Source organism: Pseudophryne corroboree, chromosome 2, assembly GCF_028390025.1.
Source record: "Pseudophryne corroboree isolate aPseCor3 chromosome 2, aPseCor3.hap2, whole genome shotgun sequence".
NCBI classification, from domain to species: Eukaryota; Metazoa; Chordata; class Amphibia; order Anura; family Myobatrachidae; genus Pseudophryne; species Pseudophryne corroboree.
In genome coordinates this window covers 314,130,011-314,155,459 of record NC_086445.1, presented here as the reverse complement: position 1 = coordinate 314,155,459, position 25,449 = coordinate 314,130,011, and the positions used below count along the sequence as shown (strand labels likewise).

General features: G+C 45.3%; 1 protein-coding gene and 2 pseudogenes across 3 annotated transcripts in view; 2 read left to right on the top strand and 1 right to left on the bottom strand.

Moving 5' to 3' along the window:
* The window catches only part of KLF12 (KLF transcription factor 12), a 367,131-nt gene that overhangs the window by 105,252 nt on the left and 236,430 nt on the right, over positions 1-25,449 (top strand). The gene's annotated exons all lie outside the window — the stretch shown is intronic.
* Positions 16,763-16,881, bottom strand: LOC135052407 (5S ribosomal RNA; annotated as a pseudogene).
* LOC135052396 (5S ribosomal RNA) lies at positions 18,185-18,303 on the top strand (annotated as a pseudogene).

The following is a 25,449-nucleotide window of genomic DNA, read 5'->3' as shown; positions in this document are numbered from 1 at the left end:
GAATTTTTGTGGTGGTGCCGCGGGCGCATGCGCAGCGGGCCGTACTGCGCATGCGTCCGCACTTCCTGGGGGGGGCTGCAGAATATGTGTTCGCCTCTGCCTGTCAATCAGGAAACGGAGCGTTGCGGGGGCGGGGCTTCCCGAACGGTGGGCAGTGCGGCGCGAACAGGGGCGTGTCGGGGCGTGGCCGCGGCAACTGCGTGATGTCACGCAGCCGCCGTGACATGTAAGATGGCGCCGGGACTCCTGCAATCGCAGCTAAGCTGCACCGGCAGGAGTCACCCTTAGTTTCTGCTGACAAGCACAAATTGCGAGGGGATCGCAATTTCTGCTTGTTGCAGGGGGGAGGCGCCGGTCAGCATGCTGGGTGGCCTTGCCCAGCAATGTGCAGCTCCCAGCATGCGTGCAAAAGGATAGAAAATTCTGCTGATTAGCAAAATTTGCTATCCTTACTGAATTAGGCCCTCATTCCGAGTTGATCGCTCGCTAGCTGCTTTTAGCAGCAGTGCAAATGCTAAGCCGCTGCCCTCTGGGAGTGTATCTTAGCTTAGCAGAAGTGCGAACGAAAGGATCGCAGCGCTGCTACAAAAAAAAATTGTGCAGTTTCAGAGTAGCTGCAGACCTACTCCTACCTTGTGATCACTTCAGACTATTTAGTTCCTGTTTTGACGTCACAAACACGCCCTGCGTTTGGCCAGCCACACCTACGTTTTTCCAGCCACTCCTGCGTTTTTATCTGGCACGCCTGCGTTTTTTTACACACTCCCCGAAAACGGTTACCACCCAGAAACACCCACTTCCTGTCAATCACTCTGCGGCCAGCAGTGCGACTGAAAAGCGTTGCTAGACCTTGTGTGAAACTGCATCGGCTTTTGTGAAAGTACGATGCGCGTGCGCAGTGCGCCCCATACGCATGCGCAGAATTGCCATTTTTATGCCTGATCGCTGCGCTGTGACCGAAAGCAGCTAGCGATCAACTTGGATTGAGGGCCTTAGCCCCTAAGTCAATGGGGGTGTAGTATGTCTGACCGGTGCTCAGGAGACCGCCGATCAGCATACCGACGCCGGGATCCAGGCAGCATACCGACGCCGGGATCCCGGCGGGGAGGGGCAAGTGCAGCAAGCCCCTTGCGGGCTTGGTGGCGACCTGCGGTCGCCACGGGTTCTATTCCCACTCTATGGGTGTCGTGGACACCCATGAGTGGAAACAGTCCCTGTTGGTCGGCATGCCGACCATCGGGATAGTGAGGGGGCGGGATGTCGGTGGAGGTCATGTGACCGTCGGTCTCCCGACCGCCGGTCACCTGACCGCTGGTCACATGAATTCCACCTGTCAATGGTTCTCATGTATCAGGGACCTGACAACCAGAAAGAAAGACGGCCTGCTCATTATGGGTCAGAGACGGAATACATTTGTTTAACCAGGATGCTAGGACCATGGCAAAAAACTTTATATGAAAACTCAGTAAAAGGATTGGGCAGTAACTAGCAAAACAGTAGTGGATCACAAATGTATTTGCTCTCCGGAAGCTAGGCCTTAAATAGGAGCCCTGAAAGATTGAATTATAGGTAACTGCTAATCTGGGTTCCAGCAGGTCATGGCTCATTAAATGGAAAAAAGAGAGCTACAGGGAGAAAACACACATACAGTAAATATAGCCACCAGCCGTCATCTGTCAGATAAAAGGTATACAGTAATGCAGCTATACAACGTGACCATGTGATTCCAGCTAATACCACTGAATGAAAAGTCAATTTTTATTCAACTTTTAATATGTTCTGTATAATTGACCCTTGCTGCTTCTTTCAATTTATTCCACTAGGTCAGTCTGCTTTGTAATTATATTTAATTTTTACACCCTACTTTCTCAATCAAGAAGGTTAACTTAAGCTGCGTACACACTAGAGCGATGGGCTGATTTGCAATTTCGTAACAACAAATAGCCTGCATCGCTCAGTCTGAACAGGTGATTGCGCGCTCCCGAGGTTGCTAGCGACGGACGCTTGGTTTGATGCGCAGCACATGAAACCTAGCGATATTGCTAGTGACCTCGTTTATGCTAATGATGGACGGAACATGATGGTTCTACCCTTCATTAAACTCGTTCCAGTGTGCTGACTCAATTTTTATTCCGATGTCAGAACAAATGCCTGTCGCTTCAGTGTGTGCCCAGCTTTAGGGGGTCACAATGTGGAGTGAGAAAAGTCAGTCTTTTTAGTCTCTGTATATAGTTAGCCTGCAGATTTTACCTTCATAATAATTATACAGCAAATATCTGTATGTACGCATGGTAGATATGTATAATCTTACCTGTGAAAGTGCACATCACACCGCTCTGAAAGAGGAGTCATCTCAATATTTCTGCCATCCTAAAAAAAACTTTTACATTTAGTGCTAAATATAAATGTTAGCATTTTGTGTTTTGCAGGGGTGCGGGAGGGGAAAGATTTATCAAACCTTCTATAGAGTCCAAGTGGAGATGTTGTCCATAGCAGCCAATCAGATATTACGGTAGCTATAATTTATCTAGTGCATTCTATAAAAGGATAACTACAACCTGATTGGTTGCTATGGGCAAGACCTCCACTTGTTCTCTTTAGGAGGTTTGATAAATCTCCCTCTTGGAGGGGTATTGCAGGTTATGTAATGCCACGACTACTTGTGGGACTGGGCCACACTTAAGGCTAGAGGCCACTGAATAAATGTTCAATATTTGGCAGTGAATTGCAGAATGAGGGGTATATTACACAAAACGTTTTTGAAGATATTTCTCATGTCTATGTAGTTTACAGTAATTAAATACAGTATATGCTTAGTTTGGGGTGATAGCTTCTATTAAAACCAATTAACAGTATATTTGTACACATATTTGTATTTGTACATATTTGTGACATCTTTAGAATTTTATGTTAAGAAATAATTATATCCTCATTCCTTTTTTTTTAAAAACTACTTTTAGCTTTAAAATGTGAGATATTAGGTAATTTTTCTGAGTTTAAGGAGACTATAGGCAATCTACAGGAACAGTGAAAGACTGATTGTCAGTAGGCCATTACTAACGCAAGCTATTGTTACCCGTAAATGCTAAATCATTAGGCACTGTCTCCATATACTGGATGAGCCATCTTATAAACCTAATAGACACAGAAGGCTAAAGCTGGGTACACACTAGACGAAATGTAATTCGATCCGGCATATAGGAACAACATATTGGGCACATCATCTAGTGTGTACCTGCTATGTTGCTGGCGATGCACGCTCCCACACGTCATCAGCGACATCTTCCGACGGCCCTGTATGCAGAGCTGACGGAAGAAATTGATAGTGATGGCCATGCTGCCCTCGCCGTCGCTGCCGGCATTGCCAAGTGTGAATGCACTTGCCTATGCGCCCAAAACCACCTGGTCCCATCGCCCGCGATGTCGCTGGGTACACAAATCGTGTAGTGTGTACCCAGCAGAGTTGTAGACCAGCGACACTTGCATATTTATGCTCATACCCAACAAAGATCCCCCCAAAAATGTTTTCTCCCTTATTTTTCACTCAATTCAGCTTTTGTTAGGAAAATTGACCAGGATTTTATGTGTTGTTGGACAAGTGGAAGATTGCTATAAAGTTTACACTAGCATACAGGAAACAATATTCCACACTCTGCCAAATGAGAGCATCTGTGGGTGAGGTCAGTGCTCGGCTCTATCTCAGGGCTAGGAGACAGCTTGTGTTTTATGCTGGAAGAAAAAGGAAAGGAAGGCGGGAAAAATGATAAAACAATGACCTAAAACATTTACTTCATTTGCACAATTTCACAGCATATTAACATGATGTAAATAAAAATAATAATAATATTCCTTCCCATTGCAGTGAGAGAGATTTTGTAAAAATGTATCAATCTCACAGCAGAGTAACTGGATAGAGCAAGGATATATATTAGAAACAAAGCTTGTGTATTCCTGCAATCTGTATAGTTTTCTGTTGAGGCCCAGATGTGCACAGTTCCTAGTTCATTCTCTTTCCATCCAAATTTTCTGGTTTGAGCCTTCTACACTCTCTTTCCTCCTTTTTTCCTTGATTCCTTTCTTTTTATTTCCTGTGATTACACAAAATTCCCACCTTGTATTTACTGCTATTATTATTAGACATTTTTCTCTATGTCTGGCTGCATCACGGTCCGATACAACCCTAGCAGCTAACACCTCCACCAACCTACTCCCAATATTTTCTGCAGTGGAATCTGTACAACTGCAAACTGAGTGATGCATGTATGATATGGGGGAACGACTACACATCATGGGAGTGTGACCAATGCTTTTGAGACTTTGGACTGCCCCACCCCATTTTGTTACCTCTTCTTTCAATTCTATACACACATCACAGCAGTTGCAGACAGGAAAACAGAGCAGCAAAGAACGTTTCAGACTACCCAACTTTGAGGGGTGTAGTATAAGTGGCCAGCTGTTGGGATCCCATCGCCCAGCATACCGGCGCCGGGATCCTGTCCGCCAGAATGCCGGCAGTGGGGTGACCACAAAGAGCCACTTGCGGGGTCGCTGCTGGTCACGTTCCGGGCACGATGGCGCGCTACGCACCCCAAGAGGGAGAATAGTTGTCGGTATCCCGGCGGTCGGGAACCCGGCTCCGTTATGCTGAGCGCCGGGATCCCGACAGCTGCTATATCGAGTGGCACCCATCTTTGAACAGGGCAATTTTGCTGTTGAATAATATTTTTCTCTAACGTCCTAGTGGATGCTGGGAACTCCGTAAGGACCATGGGGAATAGCGGGCTCCGAAGGAGGCTGGGCACTCTAGAAAGATCTTAGACTACCTGGTGTGCACTGGCTCCTCCCACTATGACCCTCCTCCAAGCCTCAGTTAGATTTCGTGCCCGGCCGAGGTTGGATGCACACTAGGGGCTCTCCTGAGCTCTTAGAAAGTTATAGTCTTAGAATTTTTTTTTTTCAGTGAGACCTGCTGGCAACAGGCTCACTGCAGCGAGGGACTAAGGGGAGAAGAAGCGAACTCGCCTGCTTGCAGCCGGATTGGGCTTCTTAGGCTACTGGACACCATTAGCTCCAGAGGGATCGACCGCAGGCCCAGCCTTGATGTTCGGTCCCGGAGCCGCGCCGCCGTCCCCCTTACAGAGCCAGAAGCAGGAAGATGGTCCGGAAAATCGGCGGCATGAAGACATCCTGTCTTCACCAAGGTAGCGCACAGCACTGCAGCTGTGCGCCATTGCTCCTCATACACACTTCACACTCCGGTCACTGAGGGTGCAGAGCGCTGGGGGGGGGCGCTCTGAGGCAGCAATAAAAACACCTTGGCTGGCTAAAATACCTCAATATATAGCCCCTGGGGCTATATATGAGGTAAATACCCCTGCCAGAATCCCAAAATAAGCGGGAGAATAGGCCGCGAAAAAGGGGCAGAGCCTATCTCCTCAGCACACTGGCGCCATTTTTCCCTCACAGCTCGGCTGGAAGGAAGCTCCCTGGCTCTTCCCTGCATTTCTACAATACAGTAAGAGGGAAAAAGAGAGGGGGGGCACTAAATTGGCACTGTATACAGTATAAGCAGCTATTAGGGACATAACTCAGTTAGTCCCTGTATATATATAGCGCTCTGGTGTGTGCTGGCATACTCTTACTCTGTCCCCCCAAAGGGCTTTTGTGGGTCCTGTCCTCTATTTGAGCATTCCCTGTGTGTGTGGAGTGTGTCGGTACGGCTGTGTCGACATGTTTGAGGAGGATGATGATGTGGAGGGGGAGCAGATGCCTTTAGCAGAGATGTCACCCCCTGCGGGGCAGACACCTGAGTGGATGGTATTATGGCAAGAAATGAGTGCACGTATAGACTCCTTACATAAAAAATTTGACGACATGCCGACTGTGGGACAGCCGAGTCTTCAGCTCGTGCCGGTCCAAGGGTCTCAAAAGTCATCAGGGGCTCTAAAACGCCCGTTATCTCAGGTGGCACAAGTAGATGTCGACACGGATACTGACGCCAGTGTCGACGACGATGAGTCAAATTTAATGCCCGTTAAGGCCATTCGCTGCATGATTGAGGCAATGAAAGAGGTGTTAAATATTTCTGATTTACATCCAGGTACCACAAAAAAGGGTATTATGTTTGGGGAGAAAAAACTACCTGTAGTTTTTCCCCCGTCAGATGAATTAAATGAAGTGTGTGAAGAAGCGTGGGCTTCCCCTGATAAGAAATTGGTGATTCCTAAGAAATTACTAATGGCGTTCCCTTTCCCGCCAGAGGATAGGTTACGTTGGGAAACACCCCCGAGGGTGGATAAAGCGCTCACACGTTTGTCAAAAAAGGTGGCACTACCGTCCCAGGATACGGCCGCCCTTAAGGAACCTGCTGATAGAAGGCAGGAGGCGATCCTGAAGTCTGTATATACACACTCAGGCATTATACTCAGACCAGCAATTGCGTCAGCTTGGATGTGCAGTGCTGCCGCTGCATGGTCAGATAACCTGTCAGAAAATATTGACACACTAGACAGAGACACGATCCTGTTAACAATTGACCATATCAAAGACTCAGTCTTATACATGAGAGATGCACAGAGGGAAATCTGCCGGCTGGCATCTAAAGTAAGTGCACTATCTATCTCTGCTAGGAGATGCTTATGGACTCGCCAGTGGACTGGAGATGCAGATTCCAAAAGGCACATGGAAGTTTTGCCTTATAAAGGGGAGGAATTATTTGGGGATGGTCTCTCCGACCTAGTTTCCACAGCAACGTCTGGGAAGTCAGCATTTTTACCCCATGTCCCCTCACAGCCTAAGAAGGCGCCATTTTATCAGGTTCAGTCCTTTCGATCCCAGAAAAATAAGCGGGGAAAAGGAGGGTCTTTTCTGTCTAGAGGCAGAGGCAGGGGAAAAAGGCTGCAGCAAACAGCAGGTTCCCAGGAACAAAAGTCCTCCCCCGCTTCCTCTTCCAAGTCCGCCGCATGACGGTGGGGCTTCACAAGCGGAGCCAGGTACGGTGGGGGCCCGCCTCAGGAATTTCAGCGATCAGTGGGTTCGCTCACAGGTAGATCCCTGGATCCTTCAAATAGTATCTCAGGGATACAGGCTGGAATTCGAGGCGATTCCACCCCGCCGTTTCCTAAAATCCGCCTTGCCGATTGCTCCCTCAGACAGGGAGGCAGTGCTAGCGGCAATTCACAAGCTGTATTCCCAGCAGGTGATAATCAAGGTACCCCTACTTCAACAAGGCCGGGGTTACTATTCCACACTATTTGTGGTACCGAAACCGGACGGTTCGGTGAGACCCATTCTAAATTTGAAGTCCTTGAACACATACATAAAAAAATTCAAGTTCAAGATGGAATCGCTCAGGGCGGTTATTGCAAGCCTGGACGAGGGGGATTACATGGTATCCCTGGACATCAAGGATGCTTACCTGCATGTCCCCATTTACAATTCTCACCAGGAGTACCTCAGATTTGTGGTACAGGATTGCCATTACCAATTCCAGACGCTGCCGTTTGGACTCTCCACGGCACCGAGGGTATTTACCAAGGTTATGGCGGAAATGATGATACTCCTTCGAAAAAAGGGAGTTTTAATTATCCCATACTTGGACGATCTCCTAATAAAGGCACGATCCAAGGAACAGTTGTTAGTGGGAGTAGCACTATCTCAGGAAGTGCTGAGCCAGCACGGTTGGATTCTGAATATCCCAAAGTCACAGCTGGTCCCCACGACACGTCTAATGTTCCTGGGAATGATTCTGGACACGGCCCAGAAAAAAGTGTTTCTCCCGGAGGAGAAAGCCAGGGAGTTGTCTTCTCTAGTCAGAGACCTCCTAAAACCAAAACAGGTATCGGTGCATCACTGCACGCGGGTCCTGGGAAAGATGGTAGCTTCTTACGAAGCAATTCCATTCGGCAGGTTCCATGCCAGAATCTTTCAGTGGAACCTGTTGGACAAGTGGTCCGGATCGCATCTTCAGATGCATCGTTTAATAACCCTGTCTCCACGAACCAGGGTGTCTCTTCTGTGGTGGCTGAACAGTGCTCATCTTCTGGAGGGCCGCAGATTCGGCATACAGGACTGGGTCCTGGTGACCACGGATGCCAGCCTACGGGGCTGGGGGGCAGTCACAAAGGGAAGAAATTTCCAGGGACTATGGTCAAGTCAGGAGACTGCCCTTCACATAAATATTCTGGAACTAAGGGCCATTTACAATGCCCTAAGTCAAGCAAAATCCCTGCTTCTACACCAGCCGGTGCTGATCCAGTCAGACAACATCACGGCAGTCGCCCATGTGAATCGACAAGGCGGCACAAGAAGCAGGACAGCGATGGCAGAAGCCACAAAAATTCTCCGATGGGCGGAGAATCATGTACTAGCACTGTCAGCAGTGTTCATCCCGGGAGTGGACAACTGGGAAGCAGACTTTCTCAGCAGGCACGACCTCCACCCGGGAGAGTGGGGACTTCATCCAGAAGTCTTCAAAATGATTGTAAATCAATGGGGTCGTCCACAGGTGGACATGATGGCGTCCCGCATAAACAAAAAACTAGAGAAGTATTGCGCCAGGTCAAGAGACCCTCAGGCGATAGCGGTGGACGCCCTAGTGACACCGTGGGTGTACCGGTCAGTATATGTGTTCCCTCCTCTACCTCTCATACCAAAGGTACTGAGAATAATAAGAAAGCGAGGAGTAAACACAATTCTCGTGGTTCCGGATTGGCCAAGAAGAGCGTGGTACCCGGAACTTCAAGAGATGATCTCAGAGGACCCTTGGTCCCTGCCGCTCAGACAGGACCTGCTACAGCAGGGCCCCTGCCTGTTCCAAGACTTACCGCGGCTGCGTTTGACGGCATGGCGGTTGAACGCCGGATCCTGAAGGAAAAGGGCATTCCGGAGGAAGTCATTCCTACGCTTATTAAAGCCAGGAAAGATGTTACGGCAAAACATTATCACCGCATATGGCGGAAATATGTTGCATGGTGCGAGGCCAAAAAGGCCCCAACAGAGGAATTTCAACTGGGTCGATTTCTACATTTCCTGCAAGCAGGAGTGAATATGGGCCTAAAACTAGGCTCCATTAAAGTACAGATCTCGGCTCTGTCGATTTTCTTTCAAAAGGAACTAGCTTCAGTACCTGAAGTTCAGACATTTGTGAAAGGAGTGCTGCATATTCAGCCCCCATTTGTGCCTCCTGTGGCACCGTGGGATCTCAACGTGATGTTGAATTTCTTGAAATCACATTGGTTTGAGCCACTAAAAACCGTGGATCTGAAATATCTCACGTGGAAAGTGGTCATGTTATTGGCCTTGGCATCAGCCAGGCGAGTGTCAGAATTGGCGGCTTTATCATGTAAAAGCCCTTATCTGATTTTTCATATGGATAGGGCAGAATTGAGGACTCGTCCCCAGTTTCTCCCTAAGGTGGTGTCAGCGTTTCACCTGAACCAGCCTATTGTGGTGCCTGCGGCTACTAAGGATTTGGAGGACTCCAAGTTGCTAGACGTTGTCAGGGCCCTGCAAATATATGTTTCCAGGACGGCTGGAGTCAGAAAATCTGACTCGCTGTTTATCCTATATGCACCCAACAAGCTGGGTGCTCCTGCTTCTAAGCAGACTATTGCTCGTTGGATTTGTAGTACAATTCAGCTTGCACATACTGTGGCAGGCCTGCCACAGCCTAAATCTGTCAATGCCCATTCCACAAGGAAGGTGGGCTCATCTTGGGCGGCTGCCCGAGGGGTCTCGGCTTTACAACTTTGCCGAGCAGCTACTTGGTCAGGGGCAAACACGTTTGCAAAATTCTATAAATTTGATACCCTGGCTGAGGAGGACCTGGAGTTCTCTCATTCGGTGCTGCAGAGTCATCCGCACTCTCCCGCCCGTTTGGGAGCTTTGGTATAATCCCCATGGTCCTTACGGAGTTCCCAGCATCCACTAGGACGTTAGAGAAAATAAGAATTTACTCACCGGTAATTCTGTTTCTCGTAGTCCGTAGTGGATGCTGGGCGCCCATCCCAAGTGCGGTCTATCTGCAATACTTGTACGTAGTTATTGTTAACTAAATCGGGTTATTGTTGAGCCGTCTGTTGAGAGGCTCTATCGTTTCATACTGTTAACTGGGTTTCATATCACGAGTTGTTCGGTGTGATTGGTGTGGCTGGTATGAGTCTTACCCGGGATTCAAAATCCTTCCTTATTGTGTACGCTCGTCCGGGCACAGTACCTAACTGAGGCTTGGAGGAGGGTCATAGTGGGAGGAGCCAGTGCACACCAGGTAGTCTAAGATCTTTCTAGAGTGCCCAGCCTCCTTCGGAGCCCGCTATTCCCCATGGTCCTTACGGAGTTCCCAGCATCCACTACGGACTACGAGAAACAGAATTACCGGTGAGTAAATTCTTATTTTAATTTTAAAATAAAGTTTTGTGTCAGTTTGTTTTATATTGTCTGATATATTCTGTCTCCTATTAATGGTCTTGTGATAGGGTTCACATATTGAATGTTGCTAGGACAGGTATTGAGGTAAACTATATCTGTAGTTTTTGCATGTAATACTTTTCTTTCTTTTGTTCTCCAGCTGTTGTGGATAAAAAGTTATTACTTTTGCTTATTGTGAGGTTTTGGGTTTTTTGCAATTAGTATTATTTGATTATTTTTTTTTATATTAAGGGTCCAAGAAACCAAAGTAAATATTGTCTGTTTCTTCTAATTGTGTTTTATAAAGGTATCAGAGGCATATCTTCCATGCATTTTATCACAAATTAAGACTTTTTATCCATTACAGTTAAATTCTTCTGAGACATCCATTTAATTCTGTGACAGATTGGGAATCAATGGCATTGAATATTAATGTTAGCTCACATTAGGGAAAACCCATTCTTGTTCCAATATGGAAGATCATGCTTACATAACGTAAATGTTCTTATAAAGCTATCCATGTGGTATGTGGTGCATTCAAAGATCATTAACACATTGCCAATTATGAACTCAAAAATAAAATAAATTTTTTTTGTGAAAGGTTATGTTCTGTTTTAAAGTGCCAGCATATTTATCTTTTATCACTGTCTGCTGAACTGCTGACATGTCCAGGAAGGTCTGACAGTACATTGGAACAAAGGTTAATACAGAGCAACCTTAATAGATAATCTAAAGCAGTGAGCTAGAACACTTTATACATGGGTGAGCGGCGTTATAGCAACTGCAGATGGAACTAGATAGCTTTCTGTAAGTAATCAAAATGACAGTTGACAAAGCTGTGTGGGTAGTTACTTCTTTTTTTTCCCCTGGTATATATTTTTTATGTGTCTATGCTACATAATAAAAGGCTAATGCTGCCCCCCACACCTCAAGTGTTTTGCACGCCGGCATCAGGGCCGGATTAAGGGCCACATGGGCCTGGAGCTGAACATTTTCAAGGGCCTATACTTAGAAGGAGAGGAGAGCTGTGACCAGTGTGAATGTTGCCAGAGCTATATGGGCGTGTACACCCTATGCACTATGTGCCCCAATGTCTCCCTAAATACCTAAACATATAAAAATTGGATCATTTTGTGAGAAAAAGACAAAAACAATTTTAATTCTTATGATTTATGATTGGCCAGCTGTGTGACTGGTCATCATCCTGCTGCCAGCATGATGGGCCTATTTTTATGTGGAGGCCTGGAGCTGTAGCTCTATCCACCCCATTGTTAATCTGGCCCTGGCCAGCATCCACTAGATCATACCTCCCAACTGTCCCGATTTTTGCTGGACAGTGCATTTTTTTTGGGACTGACGCCCTATCCCAACCGCAGGCCACAGTGTCCCGTGGTGGGGGAGGCAGTTAGGAGGCTCCTGTACTCTCTGTCAGAGCCGGCCCTAACCAGTATGATGCCCTAGGCAAGATTTTGGCTGGTGCCCCCTAGCACCACCGCTGGTTCTGCCTCTGACCTTGCCCCTCACCCATAGCAGTCCTTATTTTGGTGTTTGTGCCCCCTATATTTTAAAGAGGAACAGTTCGCACATTTGGTGCTCAGCCCAAAAAGGGGTGTATTTTTGCTGGCAAGGGGCATGGCCACACAAGAGTAACCCCAATTCCAGTTACGCCTCACAATACTGCAACTTTATTCACATTTGATCATGGGATAGTGTCCATAATTCATATTACATCCCACACTAGTATCACTTTACCTTATAAACATTACTCCTCACAGTAGAGCCCCTTATTCACATTGCACCACACCATATTTTTCTTTATTCACATTACACCACACCCTGTTGCTCTTTAGTCACATTAAACGACTCAGTAGTGCCCTTTCTATACGCAACGCCACATAGTAGAGCACCTTATACACATAATGCCAGAGTAATGCCCCTTACACATGAGACCATAATGACACACATAGTGCCCCTACCCATTTGCTGCACATTATTACTGCCCCTACACAAATAATGATACACATACAGTAGTACACTGTTACACATATGCCGCACATTATTAATGCTCTTATACACATAATGACACACATAGTGCCCCTTACTTACACATATGTTGCACATTATTAATGCATTTTTACATGACACACATAATGCTCCTTACACATATTCCAAACACTACTGCACAACAAACCCACTCACATGCACACAGCACTCACACTGTCACTAACACTGTGACCTCTGCCTCTGCTTGGATACAGATGTGTATTCATAAATCTTGCCTCAATGCTAACTTCAGGCACCTTTTTGTTATGAAAATGCATCTTATTTGCATTGCTATGTGGCTAAGATGCACAAGCAGATTCTGCTGATTAAAATGATATGTAGTATGCCTATATACTGTGTGAGACTGTGGCTGTATCTGCATATGAAATGCTACACACAGACTATAGGCATGCTGCATATCATTTTAATCAGCAGAAGCTGCTGATGCCCCTAGGAATATCAAATGCCCTAGGCAATTGCCTAGTTTGCCTATGCCTATGGCCGACTCTGCTCTCTGTCTTGCTTAGCAGAGCAGCAGTGAATAGATGTTGTGCGCATGTGCACACCGTTTATTCATGAGACAGAGGGACTGGGGGCATGGGCAGAATCTCACAGAGCGCTGGCCATGCCTCCCCTGTGACGAAAATAGGAGGCATGGCTGGCGGTTGCAGCATTGGCTACGCCCCCTTTCCCCAAGGCCACAAACCTTTTTGGGCGGGCTCGGCTTTGCACGCAGAATGGTCCCGCTTAGATGATTCTAAATGTTGGGAGGTATGCTAGATGGCGCCTGATGGAGCAATGCAAGTGTTGTGCCATTCGTTCCTGGCGCTGACATTACTGTTATGATCCGTCATTTTGATGGGCTGACAACTAGTAATGTGATATATTGTAATTTGACACATGTAGTTCATACTACAGATATACAGTATAAGGGAAAATAAAAATGGCAAGCGGGGGGTGGGGGGGGGGATATCTCCAGACTACCCCAATTATTAGGCTTACCATACTATCCCTTTAAACTGGTACACTAATGAATTACACAGGTTCTGTGGCTGGCTGACTTCAAGCCTGCATTTCACTTGCTTTTAATCAGCCACGGAACCTGTGTCTAGGTTTTAAGGGATAGTATGGTAAACCTATACATAATGCCCCAAAACCTTAACTCCCTGCCGTAATCAGAGTAGCTGGCAGACTGTGTTGTACTCTTTCTTACCTGTTCTTGCAGCCGCGACTACCTGCTGCTGGATCTTGACCTTTGTTGTGGTGGCTGGATCTTGAAATGCTGGTTTTTGTAAAAGGGATACTTCTCATCTCTTGTAAGTCTTTGCTCTCCTCAACCAGCCCCAACATTAAATCCGTAGTACAGGTTGAGTATCCCATATCCAAATATTCTGAAATACGGAATTTTTTGAGTGAGATAGTGAAACCATTGTTTTCTGATGGCTCAATGTACATAAACTTTGTTTAATACACAAAGTTATTAAAAATATTGTATAAAATGACCTTCAGGCTGTGTGTATAAGGTGTATATGAAGCATAAATGCATTCTGTGCTTAGACTTGGGTCCCATTGCCATGATATGTCATTATGGTTTGCAATTATTCCAAAATACAGAAAAATCCGATATCCAAAATACTTCCGGTCCCGAGCATTTTGGATAAGGGATACTCAACCTGTAATAACATTCAATAAATAGGCCTACTCTTTCCCAGCCATCATTTAATTATTAGCCCCCCACATGTAATGGAGAAACCTCATACAGCATTATTAGCTACTACAATATATTAATAGCACCCATAACTGAACCTTTACATTAATAGCCATCACAGTTCATAAAAAAAAGACCACATATTTAGTTAGTATCTCCCTCCTACAGGTCTATTACATAATGCCACATTTATCTGCTAAGCTGCTGTGGTTGTTTGGGATAGCTGGCCATTGTTTCTCTGTGCAATTTTGGGTGCCGCATCACCTGTTGGGTGGAGGGCTGAGTTGAGCCACTTAGAAGGGAGTGAGGGGAAGTCGAATGAGGAGAGAAGAGGTAGGGATGGACATCAGTACTTTTCATTGATGGCAGGAACCCATTGACGTAAAGTCATTTATGATTTGAACTATCAGTAGAAACATTTGACTGTAGTGGGACAATCAATTGAGGAGGGGGAGGTTAAGGGAAATGCGAAAGGAGGACAAGGCTAATCTCCATCGTCGCATCACCACTGGAATCTGCCATGGATGGTTTCTGCCACTGATGGCAAAACATAGATCATCAGTAACAGACCATCGATGTTTGCTAGCTGTTAATGACTGATGTCCAACTCTAAGGAAAGGGCACAGTGAGAATTGGAGCTAAGGTGAGGAACAGACTGAAGGGAGAGAAGGGGGAATAGGAAGGGAAATCTACAACCATTTGTTTCTTGTGAGTCAGTTCCCTAGTCAACTTCATAGCTCCTAATTTACTTTGTTTTTGATAGATCAGCTCCTCTTTAGGACACAAACTCCACAGTTCCTTACAAATATTAATATTTCATCTGATGTATTGATCAAAATGGAAAGTCTCTTCTATAGAGTGTCAAAATAGTTTTTATACTTGTTAAAATATAACATTCTCTGTGATAGTGATAGGGATAGAATTAGAAACATTGGTGTCACTTCCTGGGTCCCCCAACATCACTTACATAGTAGCGCTGTTTTGTTCACCAATCAAATATTTCTGCTTGGGAACTGCAGGATCACAGAGAGAAATTCAAACAGGTTCTGCGGGAGCAGATTCACTGCAGGAGGTTCTTGATAATGTGTCTTCAGAACCGTCCAAATTGCCTATCTTGGTTGAATTGTCTCCTATGACTAAACATTTGAATTTATTTCTGTTCTGTCAGATCATTTGATCATTGGTCCTCAAGCAGCTGGAAAATTCGGCCATTAGGGCAGAAAGCAGCGCTACTAGTGAGCCAGTGTTTGATTATAAATCCTATCACCTCCATCTAGCTGTGTCTGGTTTAGGATTATTTCCTCTATAAACTTATGTTATGATGATGAATACAGGGTCTCTGGCTTATATAACTGCATTGCACTTTCTGCTTTTAAGGGCAGGCACAATTTAACAAAAGACAAGGGAATGCTGTAAACTAAAATGGGCAAACGAATAAATAGAGGGAATTATGCTACATGTTTTATAAAGACTGAAAGGATAATTATTTCACTGTTCAACAAGCAAGTCTCTTTGCAGTGGATAGCTATTTTAAAGTCTTAAGGTATAACAATGTTGAAAAGTAAGCTTGCCTGGTCAAATTGCAGATGTTTCAAGAAGGGGGTTGTATACGGTCTCATTACAGTGGAAGAGTTATCACTTGTAGACAGTGTTACAAAGCATGAGCATGCGGGTGCATTCCAGGGTCACACAGGCATGTCATGATTAAAACTGACTTAAGTTTGCAACAAGTACATAGGGACAGGAAGTTGCTTTGTTTACAAGAAGTCACATAACCGCAGTCTGGCGTCTTACCACAAGCGATCCATTGCTGATTCTCGTTGTCAGCAGTAACAAGCTCTGTTTCATCTTCTAAATGATGGCAAAGCAAGGGGTGATCTGGCACAGGATTAATCCAAATTGGATGGTTGTGGAGTTGGGATGAAAAGGACCAAAATTGGACAATGGTTTGCCCTGGATAGGGAAAAATGGCATATATAGCTATTCTGTAAATATGCTGTCCAGGTTGGTGGTGCGCCCAGAGCCAGAGAGTACGTAGACTTGACAAAGGGGAGAAAAAAGAAGGCTCTAGTGTGGGCGCACTCTTTAGAGAAATAAGTAGTTAGTGAGAATTCAAGAAATTGTTAAGACATAACTTTTATTAATATTAGTAAAACAAAATTAGCCTTCCCAATGATCTATGCAAGAAAAATTAATAAAGTTGAAAAATTATTATTAAAATGTTCTGGTCTCTTTATTCCAAAGAGTATGTGGAAAGGTTGTAGACATAGGATAGTCATACCCCCATTTCCCCTGACCAGTACAGGGTTTCTGTATTGATGGAACCAGGGATTGGTCAAAACACAGTTTGCATGAAAAAGTTATGTTGTTTACAAAAATTTGTAGGTAGCTAGAGAGGTAATCACATGTCACCACTCTGAAGTTTATACACCTGTAATTATATATCCATGCCATATGTTAGAAAATTGTTGATTAGTCGGCATACCAAGTCACCCAAATAAGCTATTAATAGGTGCAAATTATATAATGGAGATTACCAAATTAGAGATAGTGGTGATACTGCTGTTGGCGTTTTAGATCACACGCAAAGGGAAATTATTTCCTAATCTACGACACCAGGTATTCTCAGGTAGTCGCCTTTCCTGATACTGACCTGGCCCAACGCTGTTTAGCTTCCAAGTTCGGATGAGATCGGGCGCTGACAGCGTGGTATGGTAGTAGAGGTTGAGTGTGTACACCAATGAGAGTGCACCGATATAGGAAAATAAGAAAAAGGATAATGGAAAGAAAAACGGAGGAGAAGGAAAGATTAGTGAAAATATGTGGATCTGCTTTTCACGTTAGACTCGGTTCAGAGGATCCCACTGATGTGGTATCGTGTACCGGGAATCATGAATGAGAGTCCACGAAATTTAGTGAACAAAGAATAAAGTGACCTACTAGTTGGTTGGAACATATAATGTGACTGCTTATTTGTCAGATACCTTCATTGAAGGTTAATTAGTTATCTGTTATCACTGAAATTGATATGTCACATGACACAATGAATAATACCGTGAGGTCATACAATCCTGATCCTAAGTCCAATGTAATAACTGGAAATTGGACCTTTATACCCAAAAATGAGACACAAATATACATATAATAGGACAAATTAGCGTAGTATTTGATGGTATGACTGCAGATGCCTTATGTCATATATAGAATATTAGTGATACACAGTTTGTATAACTAGATTGTAAGCAGGGTAGGTACATATGCAATAATATGAAAAGTTTTCGTCCCTGCTGGACGAAGCAAGAATTACAGCAAAGTATATAGATGTGAATATGCAATAAAAGTATCAGCAACCTGATATTATTACGTGTAAGTTGCTTATACTCCTGGATTAGAAAATAGCTTTTAGGTGACTCTGTCTTGGCTAAACTGAAAACGGAGACCAAACTGTTAAATTGATGTAGAAAAACGCCCTTAGGCAGCAAGTTGTTATAGCAATCCAAACCATATAAATAAACAGAGAGATAAATAATCAACGTAATAATATCAGGTATATGACATAAGGCATCTGCAGTCATACCATCAAATACTACGCTAATTTGTCCTATTATATGTATATTTGTGTCTCATTTTTGGGTATAAAGGTCCAATTTCCAGTTATTACATTGGACTTAGGATCAGGATTGTATGACCTCACGGTATTATTCATTGTGTCATGTGACATATCAATTTCAGTGATAACAGATAACTAATTAACCTTCAATGAAGGTATCTGACAAATAAGCAGTCACATTATATGTTCCAACCAACTAGTAGGTCACTTTATTCTTTGTTCACTAAATTTCGTGGACTCTCATTCATGATTCCCGGTACACGATACCACATCAGTGGGATCCTCTGAACCGAGTCTAACGTGAAAAGCAGATCCACATATTTTCACTAATCTTTCCTTCTCCTCCGTTTTTCTTTCCATTATCCTTTTTCTTATTTTCCTATATCGGTGCACTCTCATTGGTGTACACACTCAACCTCTACTACCATACCACGCTGTCAGCGCCCGATCTCATCCGAACTTGGAAGCTAAACAGCGTTGGGCCAGGTCAGTATCAGGAAAGGCGACTACCTGAGAATACCTGGTGTCGTAGATTAGGAAATAATTTCCCTTTGCGTGTGATCTAAAACGCCAACAGCAGTATCACCACTATCTCTAATTTGGTAATCTCCATTATATAATTTGCACCTATTAATAGCTTATTTGGGTGACTTGGTATGCCGACTAATCAACAATTTTCTAACATATGGCATGGATATATAATTACAGGTGTATAAACTTCAGAGTGGTGACATGTGATTACCTCTCTAGCTACCTACAAATTTTTGTAAACAACATAACTTTTTCATGCAAACTGTGTTTTGACCAATCCCTGGTTCCATCAATACAGAAACCCTGTACTGGTCAGGGGAAATGGGGGTATGACTATCCTATGTCTACAACCTTTCCACATACTCTTTGGAATAAAGAGACCAGAACATTTTAATAATAATTTTTCAACTTTATTAATTTTTCTTGCATAGATCATTGGGAAGGCTAATTTTGTTTTACTAATATTAATAAAAGTTCTGTCTTAACAATTTCTTGAATTCTCACTAACTACTTATTTCTCTAAAGAGTGCGCCCACACTAGAGCCTTCTTTTTTCTCCCCTTTGTCAAGTCATCTTCTAAATGATGCCAGCTCATGTATAACACACCCTTAGTAGCTGTGTTTGCTCCCACTAGCTTTCCAGCATTAAATACAGTGGCATTCCAACACATTTTTATGACCATTTATTAATTGTGCTGTAAATGTTTTTAGCATTTGAGCAACTTTTTTCTGGACTTTAAACAATATTTTGGATAGTTCATTGTTTGCATTTGAATGACATCACTGTGGGCCTGATGTTGCGTAGGTGGCTGCTTTTCCGTACGGAAGTCCATCCCTGACAATGTTGTTCCATCTGCACCTGTCATCATTAGTATCTGGACTTGCACACATTCCATACTGGGTGTAAAAGATCCATCTAAGACAGGTGTTCTGTCTCCTACCGCACACCACAAAAGAGCACAGAAATCCAGAGTCATCGAGAGCAGGGACGGGCCTGGGTACTGGGGGAAGGGTACTGGGTGTGTCCAAATTGGGGAGGTATGGCCACAATCCTACCACAAAAGAGCACAGAAGTCCAGAGTCATCGAGAACTGGGACAGGCCTGGGTACTGGGGGAAGGGGACTGGGTGTGACCAAATTGGGGAGGCATGGCCACAACCCTACCACAAAAGAGCACAGTAATCCAGAGTCATCGAGAGCAGGGATGGGCCTGGGTCATACTTGCCTACTCTCCCGGAAGCTGCGGAGGCTCCTGTTTTTTGGAGTAGCCCCCCCCCCCGCACCCCCGGAAGAGTAGGCAGGTCTCCCGCATCCTGCTCACACCCTAGTGATGCGGGCAGGATGAAGAGATACACTGCCGTATTCACGAGTCTGTGGGGTGGGGAAGGGATTAAGATGACGCAAATCGCGTCATTTTAGCCCTGCCCCCTTCCCGCGGATCCACGAATTGCGGCGTTTCTCAGTGTGGGGGCGGGGCTTAATGATGTCCCGCAGACCCACGAATTGCGGCGTTTCTCAATGTGGGGGGGGCTTAATGATATCACAGCCTGGCCCCGCCCCCTGAAGTCTCCTGCGGCGTCTCGTCTCCGGGCTTCTCCTGGAGATTTGCTTTTTAAAGTAGGCAACTCTGGCCTGGGTACTGGGGGAAGGGAGCTGGGTTCGGCCAAATTGGAGAGGCATGGCCACAACCCTACTATAGATGTAAAAAAAACTGTGGCGCTGTATGCTACTAAGCCAGGTGTGGATCGAGGGTGGGTTTGCATCAGTGCAGAAAAGGAATTATACAAGTGCGCAGTAAGCAGCAGCTGGTATGGCGATGGTCAGAACCTCTAGTGTATATACTATAGAGAGAAATAAATGAACCTGCGCTGGCTGTAGAAATTATAAACATAGGATGGTGTACTTCCTAAAAAAGAATCACAATTTATTACATACAATATACAATGAATGTTAAAAATGTGTATTTTTGTATGTGTGTGTATATCTGTGTGTGTATGTATCTGTGTGTATCTGTGTGTGTGTGGGCATAATGTGTGTAAGTGGCACTACTACGGGGGCATTATATGTAAGCTGCACTATTACAAGGGCATTATATGTATGCGTCACTACTACGGGGGCATTATATTTAAGCTGCACTATTATGGGGGCATTATATGTAAGCGGCACTATTACAGGGGCATATATGTAAGCGGCACTATTACAGGGGCATTATATGTAAGCAGCACTACTTCAGGGCTTTTTATGTAAGCGGCACTACTACGGGGCATTATATGTAAGCGGCACTATTCCAGGGGCATTATATGTAAGCAGCACTACTTCAGGGCATTATATGTAAGCGGCACTACTACGGGGCATTATATGTAAACGGCACTACTACGGAGCATTTTATGTAAGTGCCACTATTACAGGGGCATTGTATGTAAGCGGCACTACTACAGGGGCATTATATGTTAGAGGCACTACTACAGGGGACATTATGTGTTAAGGTGCATATACACGGTGAGATTCGGGCTAAGCCAGATTCTCACTATTCGACGGGCTAGGTCGGCATTGCAAGCACATAATGACTGTGCTTGCGATACTGACTGTGTGATTTTAGTTAAGTGTCAATTTTGACTATCTCTTTTATAGAGATAGTCAAAACTGACTTGCCTGCACAGTCTATCTAGGCTTGCGATGCCGACCGTGCATCGGCATCGAATCGGGATCGCAAGGTGACTTTCACCTTGCGATCTGCACTAACTTTTCTTATGATTTTGACTATATAGTCAAAATCGTAAGAAAATATCTCACCGTTTGTACACACCATTAGCGGCACTACTACAGTGGCATTATATGTAAGCAGCACTACTACAAGGGACATTATATGTTAGCGGCACAACTATAGGGGACATTATATGTAAGTGACAGTACTACAGGGGCATTATATGTAAGTGGCACTATTACAGGGGCATTATATGTAAGCGGCACTACTACGGGGCATTATATGTAAACAGCACTACTACGGGGTATTGTATGTAAGCGGCAGTATTACAATGGCATTATATGTAAGCGGCACTACTATGGGGGCATTATCTGTAAGCGGCACTACTATGAGGGCTGTCACAACTGAGGGCCTGAGCTGACGGGAGGCAGCCTCAGTTGTAGGGGCTGAGATGTACCGGAACCTGGGAGGTTGTATCAGACCCCTGGACATGTAAGTAACATGAATAATAACTGCCCGAAGGCGTGACCACGACAACTTGGATAAAAGTCAATGATGTTTATTATGACAACTCCGCAACACAGCAGCAGTAAAAGAAAACATAAAAGTCAGCAAAGAATAAACACAGTTCCTGGGTACTACAGGGTGGCAGGAGCCACAGGGCACTGGTAGTGTGAGATAGTTCTTATAATCTTCTAGATGGAAAGTCCTTACCAGGCCCGACTGTAGCAATGGAGATAACCCAGGATTGTACCAGCTGGTGTTCCAGGAAAAGCTGGGTTGCTGAAGATAAAACGGCTGCTGTGGATACTGGCTGGAACCAGACTGTTGTTAGCACGGAGTGGATACTGGCTGGAACCAGTTAAATAATAAATGAAGGCTTGAGAGCGATGCAATATGAATGAAATGTAGAACTTGAGAGCGGAGAAATAATAATACCGGTGGAGAGTGGTAAAGTGTAGAAAGGACACCGGCCCTTTAAGAGAAGCTGTACTCTGCTGGAAGCTGGTAATGTTGTAGCTGGAAACAGATGAATCCACAATGGATTGGAGAGTCAGGCTACACCGCAGGTGGAATGCTGGTGTGGGTCTCTATGGTGGAAGTCTTGAGACAGGAGCTGGAACCTGGAAGACAATCACAGGAGAGAGACAAACAGGAACTAGGTTTGACAACCAAAGCACTGACGCCTTCCTTGCTCAGGCACAGTGTATTTATACCTGCAGCAAGGAAGGGATTGGCTAGGCAATTATGCAGATTAACAATACTGACAACAGATTGGAGGAAATGATCAGCTGACAGAATCCAAGATGGCTGCGCCCATGCAGACACTTGGAGGGAAGTTTGGTTTGTAATCCATGTGGTAATGAAAACAGTAATGGCGGCGCCGGCCACTGGAGACAGGAGACGCCAGGCTGACAAGTGCACATCCAACCACGCGGACACAGCGGAGGCCGCGGCTGACGTAATCGCCACTCTGACACTCTGCATGCAGAAGCTCAGGGACGGCGGCGGAGGCCGCGGGAGACGCCATGCCAGATGTAATATGGCGTTACTGTGACAGCGTCACAGAGAGACAGGAGAGGATGCAGGAATGTGAACATTAGGATAACAGATGGGATCCGGTCCTGGAGCGCTGAGCCAGCCTTAGGAGACATCTGATGGGTAAGAAATGGCGTCCAGATACCCGGATCGTGACAGCACCCCCCCCTTTAGGAGTGGCCCCAGGACACTTCTTTGGCTTTTGAGGAAACTTGGAATGGAATCTCCGGACCAAGGCAGGAGCATGGACATCAGAAGCATTGGTCCATGAACGTTCCTCAGGGCCATAGCCCTTCCAGTCAATAAGATATTGTAGTTGACCGTAACGGTGACGTGAGTCCAGGATCTTGGCTACTTCATACTCAACGCCTCGTTGAGTTTGGACTTTCGGAGTTGGAGGAAGTGAGGAATGAAACCGATTCAAGATCAGTGGTTTCAACAGGGAAACATGGAATGTCCTGGGTATTTTTAAGAAGGGAGGCAACTGAAGTCTGTAAGCAACAGGATTGATGACTTGTTCAATCTTGAAAGGACCGATATAGCGAGGTGCAAACTTCATACTGGGAACTCTTAACCTCAAATTCTTCGTGGATAACCATACCCGATCACCCACCTTGAGAGCAGGAACTGCTCGACGCTTCTTATCCGCAAACTTCTTGTACCTGAACGATGCCTTGAGCAGAGCTGATCGTACGCTCTTCCAGATATTGGCAAACTGATGCAAGGTGATATCCACTGCGGGAACAGAAGTTGCTGGAAGCGGTTGGAACTCAGGGACTTTTAGGGTGGAATCCAAAGTTAGTGAAGAATGGTGTTGAAGCAGATGAAGAATGATACTGGTTGTTATGACAGAACTCGGCCCAGGGAAGTAATTGAACCCAGTCATCTTGACAGGAGGACACATAGATGCGGAGGAAGGCCTCCAAGTCCTGATTCACCCTCTCGGTTTGACCATTGGTCTGAGGATGGTAAGCCGTGGAAAACTTTAGCTTGACTTGGAGGACTTGACATAAACTTCGCCAGAATTTGGCTGTGAATTGAACTCCTCGATCTGAGATAATTTCTTCAGGAAGACCGTGGAGTCGGAAGATCTCTTGTATGAATACTTGAGCCAACTTGGGAGCTGACGGAAGACCGGTGAGAGGAATGAAGTGTGCCATCTTGGTGAACCGGTCAGCTACCACCCAGATGGTATTGAACTTGTTGCACATGGGTAAATCTGTAATAAAATCCATCGACAAATGGGTCCAAGGTCGACGGGGAACAGATAGTGGAACCAGTTGCCCCGCAGGCGACTGGCGGGATACCTTATGTTGAGCACACTTTGGGCAAGATGCAATAAACTCCGAGACGTCCTTTTTCAGAGTTGGCCACCAATAGGACCTAGAGATAAACTCCAGGGTTTTTTGGATACCTGTATGTCCGGCAAAACGGGAAGCATGGGCCCAATGCATGAGCTTCTTCCTTAGCATCGGTTTCACAAAACTTTTCCCTGATGGGGGCGTAGAGTCCATCCCTACCGTGGAGAATGCCAACGGATTTATAATAGGATGCTTGTCTGAAGACTCTGACTCATTTTCTTGCTCCCATGAGCGGGAAAGGGCATCGGCCTTGCGATTCTGAGAGCCCGGACAGAACTGGAGTTTAAAGTCGAACCTGGAAAAGAAAAGTGCCCATCTGGCCTGACGAGGGTTGAGACATTGTGCGCCTTTCAGATATAAAAGGTTCTTGTGGTCTGTAAGTATGGTGATTGAATGAGAAGCTCCCTCCAACAGATACCTCCACTCTTCTAGAGCGAGCTTTATGGCTAGCAACTCCTGGTCGCCAATGGCATAGTTGCGCTCAGCTGGGGAGAACTTCTGGGAGAAGAAACTGCAAGGGTGTAAATGGCCATCTTTAGCCCTCTGAGATAACACCGCTCCTACTCCAACGGAGGAGGCATCCACCTCTAAGATGAAAGGAGAGTCGATGTCAGGCTGTTTCAGAACAGGCGCAGAGATGAACCTTTGTTTTAAAAGATGAAATGCTTGCATGGCTTCTTCAGACCACTTGGACGGGTTAGCACCCTTCTTAGTGAAAGCTGTAATAGGCGCCACAATGGTGGAAAAGTCTCGTATAAACTTTCGGTAATAGTTGGCGAACCCCAAGAACCTCTGGACCCCTTTGAGGGTTAAGGGTATCGGCCAATTTTGAATTGCTTGTAGTTTCTCAGGATCCATCTCTAGTCCGGAACCGGACACAATGTACCCTAGAAACGGAATGGACTGGACTTCAAAGACGCATTTCTCTAATTTGCAATAGAGATGATTGACACGGAGACGGGACAGAACCTCTTTAACCCAAAAACGATGTTCCTCTAAATCGTTGGCAAAAATGAGGATATCGTCTAGATAGACCACGACATGACGGTATAGAATGTCTCTGAAGATCTCATTGACAAAATGCTGGAAGACAGCTGGAGCATTGCTCAATCCGAAGGGCATGACGAGGTACTCATAATGTCCGTCACGGGTGTTAAAGGCGGTCTTCCACTCGTCACCCTCACGGATCCGGATGAGATTGTATGCACCTCTCAAGTCCAGCTTTGTAAAGATGGTAGCTCCGCTAACTCTGTCAAAGAGCTCAGTAATCAGGGGTAAAGGATAACGGTTCTTGATGGTAATGTCGTTCAAACCTCTGTAGTCGATGCACGGCCGCAGACCACCATCTTTCTTTTTTACAAAAAAGAAGCCTGCGCCGGCTGGAGAAGAAGAAGGTCGAATGAACCCCTTTGCTAGGTTCTCTTTAATGTATTCCTCCATAGAATGCGTCTCAGGCAGAGACAACGGATAAGTTCAGCCTCGAGGTGGAACCTTCCCTGGAACGAGATCAATCGGGCAGTCCCATTCTCTATGAGGAGGAAGGATAT